The following is a 13,521-nucleotide window of genomic DNA, read 5'->3' as shown; positions in this document are numbered from 1 at the left end:
AACAGTTTAGCTGGCCTTGGGCTCCGAGGAAGCTGGGAGAACATCTCTCATGTGGCTCTGCACAGAGTCTCCAAGCCACAGGGGGCTGGGCGCCAGAGTGGCAGACTGGCAGAGCCGGGGAGCGGGCTCAGAACTGGGCCCTTCTCCCCACCCACTACCACTTCAACGGGGCTGTGGGCTCAACAGGCTGCCGTCCCCTGAAGCAGAAACAGTTCAGCTAGCCTTGGGCCCCAGGAAAGCCTGGAGAACATCTCCTGTGCGGAGTCCCCAAGCCTCGGAGTCTCCAAGCCGCGGGGGCTGGGCGCCGGAGAGGCGGACTGGCAGAGCAGGGGAGTGTGCACAGAACTGGGCCCTTCTCCCCACCCACTACCACTTCAATGGGGCTGTGGGCTCAACAGGCTGCCATCCCCTGAAGCAGAAACAGTTCAGCTGACCCTGGCCCCCGGGAAGCTGTGAGAACGTCTCCCGCACAGAGCCTCCAAGCCGCGGAGCCTCCAAGCCGGAGAGCCTCCAAGCCGCGAAGCCTCCCAGGCGCGGAGTCTCCAAGCCGGGGAGCCTCCAAGCCTGGGAGCCTCCAAGCTGCAGAGCCTCCAAGCCTCAGGGTCTCCAAGCCGTGGAGTCTCCAAGCCGCGGGGGGTTAGGCACTGGAGCGGTGGACTGGCAGAGCGGGGGGAGCGGGCAAAGAACTGGGCCCTTCTTCCCACCCACTACCGCTTCAGCAGGGCTGTGGGCTCAACGGGCTGCCGTCCCCTGAAGCAGAAACAGTTCAGCTGGCCCTGGGCCCCAGGAAGCCGTGGGAATGTCTCCCACGTGGAGTCTCCAAGCCGCAGAGCCTCCAAGCGGCGGAGCCTCCAAGCCGCAGGAGGTTGGGCGCCGGAGCGGCGGACTGGCGGAGCAGGGGAGCGGCACAGAACTGGGCCCTTCTCCCCATCCACTACCGCTTTAGCGGGGCTGTGAGCTCAACGGGCTGCCGTTCCCTGAAGCAGAAACAGTTCAGCTGGCCTTGGACCCTGGAAAGCCTGGAGATCCGCACGGAGTCTCTAAGCTGTGGGGGGCTGGGTTCAGACCCTTCCTGCACTCCCCACTGCTTTGGCGGGGCACTGTGTAGAGTTCTAAATGCTGCCTGTTTCAGACTCCTCTCCAAACCGCTCATCTGCCCACATTGCCACCTCCCATCAACCTCAGGCAGTTCCCTGCCTGTGTGGGCGTGGAGACCAGTGGGGAACGGATTGTCTCCCTGTGTGGAGGAGAAGGGGTGCCTCCTCCAGCCAGCCCGTGGGGTGGCTGGCGCATGGGCGGGCTCCCTCCCCACTATAATTCTGAGTCCCTGGGTTTGTGAAAGAATTTCGGTTCATCTTTAATTGTTGTCCATGATTTCCATATCCCAGTGTCTCTTTGCAGTTCTGCGAGCCTGCTCCAGAGTAGGTGCAGGTGGTCCACGTGTGGTCGTCTGTCCTCTTCACCCCTCACCACGAGAGCCAAGAGTCAAGAGGTCATTCCTAATCCGCCATTTTCTACCTCAACTTGTATCTTCTTTATCATTTAGTTAAAAGAGTCCTTTGATTTCCATCTTGATTTCCTTCTTAATGCAATCATTGTTTAGCAGAAGGTTGTTTAGTTTCCATGACTTTGTGTCGAGATAAAAGTTTCTGCTGGAGTTGATTCTAATTTTCTTCCTCTGTGGTCTGAGAAGATGTATGGTATAAAATATATTTTTTTAATTTTTTGAGATGTGCTTTGTGGCCTGGGATATGATCAATCTTAGAGAATGTCCCATGAGCTGATGAGAAAAATGTATATTCAGTGGTTTTTGGGTAGAATGCTCTGTAAATGTCAGCCAGTCCCATTTGTTGTTGAGTTCTGTTAAGTCCGTTGTTTGCTTGTTTATTTTCTGTTTGGAGGATCTGTTCAGTTTTGTCAGAGGATTGTTGAAGTCTCTGGCTATTACTGTGTTGCCATTTATCATTTTGTTTAGATCAAGTGGGAGTTGCTTTATGAATCTGGGTACACCTGAGTTACGTGCATAAATATTTAGAATGCTATGTCTTCATGTTGAATTGTACCCTTCGCCATTATATAATGACCATCTTTGTCTTTCATTACTTTTGTTGATTTGAAGACTAAGTTATCTGAAATCAGAACTGCCATGCCAGTTTTGGTGTCCGTTTGCTTGAAATATTTTTCCATCCCCTCACCTTGAGTCTAAATGCATCCTTGTGGGTAAGATGTGTTTCCTAAAGACAGCAGATACTTGGCTTGTGCATATTTGTCCATTTGTCTGTCCTATGTCTCTTTAGTGGGCAGTTCATCCATTCACATTTATTGAGGGAATTGATATGTGGGGAAGATTTCTATTCATCCCGTTGAGTTCAACTTTGCTGCCTTGCATTCTCCCTCAAGCCATTGTGGTGTGTGGCCTTTGACTTTAGCTTTTGGATAATTTTTACATTGGTGAGTGTTTATTGTGCTGATCCGTGTATAACACTGTTCTTAGTACTTCCTGGAGGGCAGGTACTGTCTTGATGAATTCCCTCAGTCTTTGCTTGTCTGAGAAGCTCTTTATTTCTCCTGTGAAACTTAGTTTTGCAGGGTACAAGTTTCTAGGTTGGGCATTATTCTGTTTGAAAAGAGTGAGAATGGGGCCACAGTCTCTTCTTGCTTATAAGATTTGACAGAAACATCCCTAAATACCTGGAGCAAAGAAAAAAAAATGAAAGAAAACTGAAACTATTCTCTGTTCTGAGTCTTTGCATATTGGCTCAGTCTTGGTGCACTCCTACAACACTTAGCCAGGCCACTTGCAATTCTGCCTCAGACATCACTATCTGCTTGCAGGGAACCTAAGGTCAGCCAGAAGTGAATGCTTAAGTTCTTCTCAGGTCTTCTGTGAGTTTGTTTCAAGCCCTGAGCCTTCTAATTCATGGAATTCTAATTCCCTGCTGTGCACACAAGACATCACGGCCTTTATTCCTCCATGTATCTCCATCTCCAGCCTCTTCCTTCTCAGGATTTCTCATCTCTGCTGGCCTTGGCTTTTATCGCTTGCGACAGGTGGCAGTATATAGTATATATGTTTTGAAATGCTTCTGAAAAACACAGGCAGGGGAAGCCACTTCAGTCAGGAAAAACGAAGGACAGCCTATCTATGATTCTGGCAAGCCACTGGAAAGATGAACACACAGAATCACAATTAAACACACAAACACAAAGAAATCAATTAAGTACTTATTTATTAATGAACAAATTGACAATTAATTATTTGTTTATCTTTTATATTTTTTTCATTTATATCAACATCTTATGGGGGTAAAAATAGTTAAGTTATGTACATTGCCTTTGCTGGTCCAGAGTCAGAGATTCAAGCAGGAATAACCCTAACCCTAACTACTAACCTAACCCTAACCACTAACACTAACCCCTAACCATTACCCTAACCCCTAATTCTAACCTACACTAACACCTAACCCTAACCCTAACACCAACCTCAACCCTAATGTTAATCCTAACTCCAACGATAACCACTAACCCATAACTGCATTTCTAACAGTTAAACCTTATCAGCTACCCCTACCCCTACACCCTAAAGCCTAATGCTAGCCCTAACCCTAAACCTAATGCCAAACCATAGCCATACACCTACTCTTAATCCTACTCCTTAAACCTAACCCTAAACCTAATGAAAAACTTTCACCCCCAACACTAGACCATAAACCCTAAGCCCAACCACAACCCATAACCTTTAACCAGTAACCTGTAACACTTATCGCTAACCCTAAACTGTAACCCCTAGCCCTAAACTCTAACCCTTATCCATTAATCTTAACTCAATTTTAACTGTACTACAAAGGTAAACATATATCCAAATTTGAATTTTAACATGATCCTATATTCAAGTCTTTTGAAACCATGATTAATATTTTCACCTGATCCCAAATTCTTTTCCTATTACCTTATTTTCAAGTTCTCCCTAATGTAACCCTGTATCAAACACCAACCCTAACCCAATATCTAACTCACCTCAACCTTACCCCTAAACCCTAAATACTAACAAACCTAAACTCTAACAACCCTAAACCCTAACAAGACTAACCCTTAAACCTTTGAAACTTAAACTTTAACCAAACCCAAGCCCTAATCCTAGCCCTAAACCCAAGCCTAAGCCCTAAATATCAAACCTAAATCCAGCCCAAACACAAACTCTAACACCAATCTCTAAATCTTTAAACCTAAATCCTAAACACAAGCCCCAGCCCTAAGTGCAAATCCTGAAGCTCTAAACCACTAAACTCTAAACCGCTATACCCATAACACTAAACCTGTAACTCTAAATCCCTAAACCTAACCCCAACAAATGATGCTACACTTATACCCTAAATGATAACCCTAAACCTGATACCCTAACCCTAACACCATAAAACCTTAACACTCTAAACCCAGACCTCAAATCCTCTGACCTTAACCCTCTAACCTTGAATACTAACCTCAAACCCTAACCCTGTAACACTAAACCCATACCCATATAATCCTAACCCCATAACCCAAACCTTAAGACCCTAACCCTAACCTCATAACCCTAACCCCTAATACTAAACTCAGACCCTGAACCCTGAACACTACCCTGACCCCACCCCTAACCCACTAACACTATACTACCCTCTAACCCAACCTCTAAGCTAGGGGTCCTCAAACGTTTTAAACAGGGAGCCAGTTCACTGTCTCTCAGACTGATGGAGGGTCAAACTATAACTTTAAAAAAACTATAAGCAAATTCCGATACACACTTCACATATCTTATTTTGAAGTAAAAAACAAACGGGTAAAAACACCCACATGTGGCCCATGGGCTGTAGTTTGAGAACACCTGCTCTAACACTCACCTTCTAACCCTAACCCTATACCAACCTGATCTTGTAACCCTAATCCCAACACTAACAAACCTAACAACTCTAAACACCTTACTCTAACAACCTTAACCCTAACCACTGACACATAACACTCACGCTCACCTCAACCCCTCACCCGAACCCCTCACCCATCACACTCACCTTTATGCTCATCATTAACCCAACCACTCACCTTGACTTTAACCATCACCCTAAACCCTAACCATGAACCTTAACACTACTGCCTAACCCTAAACCCTAACTGAAATCCCTAAACCTTAACCCTTCATCCCTTAACACTAACCCTTAACCCAGGGGTCCTCAAACTTTTTAAACAGAGGGCCAGTTCACTGTTCCTCATACCATTGGAGAGTGCGTACTGTGGGCCCAGGACAAGTCGGCTGCTAAGCAGGACAGGCAATGGTGGCAAAAACACGCAGGGCCAGATAAATGTGTTAGGGCACCCGCATGTGGCACTTGGGCCATAGTTTGAGGATGTCTGCCTTAATTCCAACCATAAACCTAGACCCCTAATGATAAACTCTGACTTAGGCCCAATTCACGACCCTAATTTAATGCTAGCAAAGTAAAACTTATATCCAAATTTGAATTGTAACCTGATCCTATGTTCAAGTGTTTTGAAACCATAATTAACATTTAAACCTTGTCTCCAATTCTTTTCATGTGCCCCTATTTTGAAGTTCGAACTAATGTAACAAGGAATTAAAAACCAACCCAAACCCTTAAAAAAAAAACAACCCCAAACATACCCGTAAATACAGAAAACATTAAACCCTAACAACCCTGAACCCTACCAAGTCTAACATTTAACCTTAAACATTAGCCCTAACCCCAAACTCAACCCCTAACCCTAACCCCAATGCTAACCCTATCTGAACCAAAACCCTACTCTAACAGCCAATGCTAACCCTAACACTAAACCCTAAATCAAACCTGCAACCGTAACCCATAAGCCCTAAACCCTAAGGCATTGATCTCCTAAACCCCTAACCCAGACACCTGAGCCTAGACACTAACCCCGAAAATGGAGCCTACACATACACCCAAAATAACCCTAACAATAACCCCCTAACACCCTAACCTAACACATTAAAACCCTAACAACCTAAATCTTAACATCCTAAACCCTAACCTAAATTCCAAACCTTAAACCCTCTAAAACTTAAAACTCTAACCCTAATCCTCTAAACCTAACCCTAACGCTAACCTTAAACCTAAACCTAAACCCAAACCCCAACCCTAACTCCTAATACCACACCCAAACCTTAACTCTAAACCCTTAACTCAACGCTCAACCCCAAACTCTAAACCCTAACTCCTAACCCTGACCCTAAACTCTAAACCTAAATCCTAAGCCTATAACCCTAACCTTCTAATTCTCTAACCCTAAACCCATAACCTTCTCATCCTAACCCGCTAACTCTAACACTAACTCCCATCACAAAGCTGACAACCCTAAAACCTAACACTAACACCTGACACAGAACCCTGAGTCCAACCCTGACCCCACCCCAAACACACTAAACCTCTAACAACCCTCTATCCACATCCTATAACCATCTAACTGACTAACCCTAATCCTAAACCTAACACTAACAACCCTAAAAATCCCTAACCATAACAACACTAACAACCATAACACTAAACCCTAACCCTCACCTCAAACGCTCATGCCAAACCCTCACCCGATCACCTCAACTCTCAATCACCCTCACCCCATCCCTTTACTCTAACCTTCATCCTCATCCTTATTATAAACCATAAACCCTAACCCTCAACCCTAACTCCAACCCCAATCCCAATCCCTAACTCCAGCACTAACCACAACCCTAAACCCTAACCCTAACCTCTAACATTAACTTTAATTGTAATATTCTATCACTAACCCTAATATTTCAACCAAAGCTTTTTAACTGTAAACCCCTAACACTCTATGCCGTACCTATCCCTTACCCAAATCCTAACTCTAACCTAGTATGGGCCCTAACTCTAGGCTTATCTCTAACCCTCATCCTATCTCTAAGCCTCTAACACTATCTAATCCTAAATGTAAACATAGCCCTCAACCTAAACCTAACCTCCCACCCTATTCTACCACTATGTCATCCTCAACCCAATCCAAGCATTATAACGCTAACTCTAACACCCTAATCTTATAACCCTAACCATAACTTCTTAATGCTAACCATACCCCACCGGAACCTCTACCCTACCTCTTTCCCTAACCATAATGGTAACCCATAACAAAGAAAACAAAGCATGAAAAAATAAGGAAATAGAACTACACACCAATATCTTTTTTCACCATAGATGGGTACTTTTCAATTTTTTTTTATTTTTTATATTTTATTTCAGCATATTATGGGGGTACAAATAATTAGGTTACGAAGATTGCCCTTACCCCTTACCCCCAGTCAGAGCTTCAAGCGTGTTCATCCCCCAGATGGTGCGCATTACACTCATTATGTATGTATATGCCCATCCCCTCATCCCCCCTCCCTTCAGCCCGACACCCCCAAAATGTGATTCCTATATGTGCATTTAGGTGTTGATCAGGGAAACCAACTTGATGGTGAGTACATGTGGTTCTTGCTTTTCCATTCTTGGGATACTTCACTTAGTAGAAGAGGTGCTATATCACCACTGTTTCTTAAAGCTGAATAGTACTCCATGGTATACATATACCACATTTTATTAATCCACTCATGTATTGGTGGGCACTTGGGTTATTTCCACAGCTTTCTAATTGTGAATTGGGCTATTTTAAACATTCAAGTACAAATGTCTTTTTTATAGAATGTCTTTTGTTCATTTGAGTAGATGCCTAGTAATGGGATTGCTGGATCAAATGATAGATCTACCTGCATCTTTTAAAGGTACCTCCATATTGCTTGCAAAGAGGTTGCACTAGTTTGCAGTCACACTAGCAGTGTAGGAGTGTTCCTATCTCTCTGCATCGACACCAACATTTATTGTTTCAGGACATTTTGATACAGGCCATTCTCACTGGAGATAAGTGATATCTCATTGTGGTTTTTATTTGCATTTACCAGATGATTAAAGATGTTGAGCACCTTTTCATATGTTCGTTGGCCATTATTCTGTCTTCTTTTGAAACCTTTATGTTCATGTCCTTTGTCCATTTTCTATAGGATTGTTTGATTTTTTCTTGCTGATTTTCCTGAGTTCTAAAGAGATTATAGTTATCAGACTTTATCAGATATACAGCATGCAAAAATTTTCTCCCATTCTGTAGGTTGTCTGTTTGCCCTCGTGACAGTTTCTTTGGCTGTGCAGAAGATTTTAAAAAATATTTGAGCATATTATGGGGGTATAAATGTTAAGGTTACGTATATTGCCCATGCCCCCTCCCACCTCGAGTCAGAGCTTCAAGACTGACCATCGCCCAGACTTTGCATATCTCACTCATTATGTTTCTATATATCCATCCACTCCTCCCCAATCCCACCTGCCCGACACCTGATAAATGTTATTCCTATATGTCCACTTAGGTGTTGATCCATTAATATCAATTTTCTGGTGAGTACATGTGGTGCTTGTTTTTCCATTCTTGAGATACTTCATGTATTGATGGGCACTTGGTTGTTTCCACAACTTTGAAATTGTGAATAGTGCTGCTATAAATATTTGAGTTCACGTAACTTTTTTAGAAGAGTGTCATTTGAACTTTTGGGTAGATGCCCAGCAGTGGAATTGCTGGATCCAGTGGTAGATCTACTTGTTTTGCTTTAAGGTATCTCCATATTGATTTACACAGATGTTGAAGTAGTGTGCAGTCCCACCAGCAGTATAGGTGTGTTCCTATCTCTCCACATCAAAGACAACATTTATTGCTTGGGGTATTTTTGATAAAGGCCATTTTTACTGGAGGTAAGTGATATCTCATTGCAGTTTTGCTTCACATTTCCCGGATGATTAGAGATGTTGAGCATGTTTTCATATACATGTTGGCCAATATTCTGTCTTCTTTTGAAAAATTTCTGTTCATGTCCTTTTCCCATTATATGATAGGGTTATTTGATTTTTCCTTGCTGGTTTTCCTGAGTTCTAAATAGATTCTAGTTATCGGCCCTTTATCGGATCTGTAGTTTGCGAAAATTTTCTCCCATTCTGTGAGTTGTCTGTTTGCTCTCTTGACAGTTTTTTTGGATGTGCAGAAGCTTTTTAATTTGATCAGGTACAATTTATATATTTTTGTTGCTGCTGTGATTGCCTTTGGGGACTTCTTCATAAACTCTTTGCCCAGGCCAATGTCTAGGAGAGTGTTTCCAACTTTTTCCTCTAGAATTCTAATAGTTTCATCCCTTAGGCTTAAGTCTGTTATCCAGCGTGAGTTGATTTGTGTGAGAGATGAAAGGTGTGGATCCTGCATCAGCCTTCTATAAGTGGCTATCCATTTTTCCCAGCCCCATTTATTGAGTAAGGATTATTTTCCCCAGTGTATATTTTTGTCTGCTTTGTCAAAGATTAGATGGCTATATGAGGGTGGTTTTATATCTGGATTCTCTGCTCTGTTCCACTGGTCAATGTTCCTGTTCTTGTGCCAGTCACAAGATGTTTTAATGACTATAGCCTTGTAGTATAGTTTGAAGTCTGGTAAATTGACATGTCCTATTTTGATTTTATTGCCTAGGATTGATTTTGATATGTGGGGTCACCTCAGGTTCCATACAAACCCTAAAATTATGTTTTCTGTATCTGTGAAAAATGATGATGGTAATTTAATAGGGATTGCACTGACTCTGTAGGTCACTTTAGGTAGTGTAAACATTTTAACAATGTTGACTCTGCCAACCCATGAACATGGTATGTTCTTCCACCTGTTTACATCCTCTGCTATTTCCTTCTTCAGCATTTCATAGTTCTCCCTCTAGAGATCTTTTACCTCCTTAGTTAAATATATTCCTAGTAATTTATTTTCTTTATTGCTTTTTAAATGTAATTTAGTGTTTTATTTGGTTCTCCCTTTGACTCTTGTTGTCATATATGAATGCCTCTGATTTCTGTGTATTGATGTTGTATTATGAGACTTTACTAAATTCATTTATCAATTCAAGGAGTCTCTTGGTTGAATCCTTGGGGTTTTCTAGGTATGATATCATATCATCATCAAAGGAGTGAGAGTTTGATCTCTTTGGGCTCCATTTGGAGCCCCTTAATTCCTCTCTCTTGTCTAATTGCTACAGCTAGGAATTCCAGCACTACGTTGAATAAAAGTGGAGATAGTGGGCAACCTTGTTTGGTTACAGGTCTAAGTGGGAATGCTTTCATTTTTTTTTTTTCCATTCAGTATGATGTTGGCTGTGGGTTTGTAGTATATGGATTGTATCATTTTAGGTATGCTCCCTTTTTGCCTATTTTCTTAAGTGTTGTTATCATAAAAGGGTATTGAATTTTGTCAAATGCTTTTTCCGCATCTATTGAAAGGATCATATGGTCTTTGTTTTTGCTTCTCTTTGTATGGTGAATTACATTTATAGATTTGCATATGTTGAACCATCCCTGTATCCCTGGGATGAAGCCCACTTGGTTGTGATGGATTATTTTCTTGACAAGTACCTGAATTAAATTGGCTAGGATTTTGTTGAGAGTTTTTGCATCTATATTCATAAGGGATATTGATCTGTAGTATTATTTTTTTGTTGCATCCTTTCCTGGTTTTGGTATCAGGGTTATGTTGGCTTCATAAAATGTGTTGGGTTGGGTTCCATCCTTCTTGATGTTGTGGAATAATTTCCACTGGATATCATCAGTTCTTCTTTGTAGGTGTGGTAAAATTCGAGTGTGAGACCATCTCGCCAGGGACTTTTCTTTATAGGAAGGTTTTATTAATGTTTCAATTTCAACACTTGATATCGTTACATTCAGGAATTCTATTTCCTCCTGCTGAGCCTAGGAAGGCTGTGTGTTTCTAAAAATTTTTCCATTTTCTCCACATTTTCCAGTTTGTGTTCATAAAGGTTTCTGTAGTATTCATAGATGATATCTTGTATTTCTGTGGCATCAGTTGTAATTTATCCTTTTTTGCTCCTGATGAAGCTTATTAAAGATTTTTCTGTTCTGCTTTTCATTAGTCTAGCCTAAGGCATGTCAATTTTGTTTATTTTTTCAAAGAAGCAACTTTTTGTTTTATTAGTCTTCCGTATAGTGTTTTTGTTGTCAATTTCATTTAGTTCTGATATGATATTAAATATTTCACTTCTTCTGCTGGGTTTGGTGTCGGTCTGTTCTTCTTTTTCCAGGTCTTTGAGTTGATTCATTAGGTTTCCTATTTGTAATCTTCTCGACTTTTGGATATAGACATTTATGGAAATAAATTTTCCTCTCAGGACTGCTTTAACTGTGTCCCACAGATTTTGATAACTTTTGTCTCCTTTGTCATTTAGTTCAAAGAATCTTTTGATTTACATCTTGATATCCTCATTTATGAAGTAATCATACAGCAAAATGTTGTTTAGTTTCCACGACTTTGTGTAGAAGTGAGAGTTTCTGTAAGGGTCGATTTCTACTTTTATTACACTGTGATCTGAAAAGATACATGGTATAGTTTCTATTTTTTAAAAGTTTTTGAGACATGCTTTGTGTTCTAGTGTATAGTCAATCTTAGAGAATGTCCCACGAGCTGATGTGAAGAACATCTGTTCAGTGGTTTTTGGATACAATGTCCCGTAAATGTCAGTCAGGCCCATTTGTTGTAGAGTTCTGTTTAAGTCCATTATTTCTTCGTTAATTTTCTGTTTGTAGGATCTGTCCTTTGCTTTCAGTGGGTTGTTGAAGTCTCTGGCTATTATGGTGTTGTTTATCAATTTGTTTAGACCAAGTAGAGTTTATTTTATGAATCTGGGTGCATCAAAATTGGGTACATACATATTTAGAATTGTTATGTCTTCTTGTTGCACCGTACCCTTCACCATTGTATAGTGATCCTCTTTGTCTTTCATTACTTTTGCTGATTTAAAGACTAAGATATACAATCAAAACTGCCACAACCGCCTGGTGGGTGTGGAGGTCGGTGGGGAAGCAAGACATTCTCCTGTGGGTCTGATCACACTTCACTCACTGGCCAGGCAGGCACAGCCGTCCCACGCTCTATTCTCTATTGTTTTTCTTGCACTCTCCATATTTTGTGATCCCATCTCCCCTTCACCTTTCTTTCCCTGTTTTGTGTGTCCCACGCTGATTCTCTGCCAATTCACAATGCTGTCTTGTGGGGAAGTGATTCACTCATGTGTAGCAGACCAAGATCCATGCCTGTATCTCTGGGAGCAGGAATCCAGGAGGGCACCTTTACTCCACTACTTTTGTCTCTCAGATGTGTACTTTTAACAAAGTAATAGTACAATTACTCATAGTCATTCTTCAGTAATGGAAGAAGATTGGTTCTTGCACTACTTTCATCACCAACATCCCAGAATCCTCATGTCCTGTTGAGAGTCCTGTGCAACCTGTGAATTTGAAAAGTTTGTATACTTAGAATTCTTTGTATACTTAGAATTCTCATCCTCCAAATGCTACATTTTGGATACTTAGAATTCTCGTCCTCCAAATGCTACATTTTTGGATCCTTTTTAGGTTGTGGAATCAAAACCCTCCAATATAGAGAGATCCAAATGTATCTATTTTTTAAAATGTGTTGGCTAAAACAGGACCCACACCTTTCACCTCTCACAAAAACCAACTCACGCTGGATAACAGACTTAAACCTAAGATATGAAACTATTAGAACTCTAGAGGAAAAAGTTGGAAACACTCTCCTAGACATCGGCCTGGGCAAAGAGTTTATGAAGAAGTCCCCAAAGGCAATCACAGCAGCAACAAAAATAAATAAATGGGACATGATCAAACTACAAAGCTTCTGCACAGCCAAAGAAATAGTCATGAAAGTAAACAGACAGCCTACAGAATGGGAGAAAATTTTTGCATCCTATGCATCCGATAAGGGACTGATAACTAGAATATACTTAGAACTCACGAAAATTAGGAAGAAAAAAATCAAATAACCCCATTAAAAAGTGGGCAAAGGACTTGAACAGAAATTTTTCTAAAGAAGACAGAAGAATGGCCAACAAACATATGAAGAAATGCTCAACATCTCTAATCATCAGGGAAATGCAAATCAAAACCACAATGAGATATCACTTAACCCCAGTGAGAATGGCCTTTATCAAAAAATCTCCAAACAATAAATGCTGGCGTGGTTGCGGAGAGAGAGGAACACTCCTACACTGCTGGTGGGACTTCAAACTAGTTCAACCTCTGTGGAAAGCAATATGGAGATACCTTAAAGCGATCCAAGTGAATCTACCATTTGATCCAGCAATCCCATTGCTGGGCATCTACCCAAATGATCCAGTGACACTCTACAAAAAAGACACCTGCACTCGAATGTTTATAGCAGCACAATTCATAATTGCAAGGCTGTGGAAACAGCCCAAGTGCCCATCAATCAAAGAATGGATTAATAAAATGTGGTATATGTACACCATGGAGTACTATTCAGCTCTAAGAAACAACGGTGATATAGCACACCTTATATTTTCCTGGTTAGAGCTGGAACCCATACTACTAAGTGAAGTATCCCAAGAATGGAAAAACA

Source organism: Microcebus murinus, unplaced genomic scaffold (assembly GCF_040939455.1).
Source record: "Microcebus murinus isolate Inina unplaced genomic scaffold, M.murinus_Inina_mat1.0 scaf001_hap2_Mmur4.0, whole genome shotgun sequence".
Classification (NCBI taxonomy): Eukaryota; Metazoa; Chordata; class Mammalia; order Primates; family Cheirogaleidae; genus Microcebus; species Microcebus murinus.
This window is presented reverse-complemented; position numbering follows the sequence as displayed.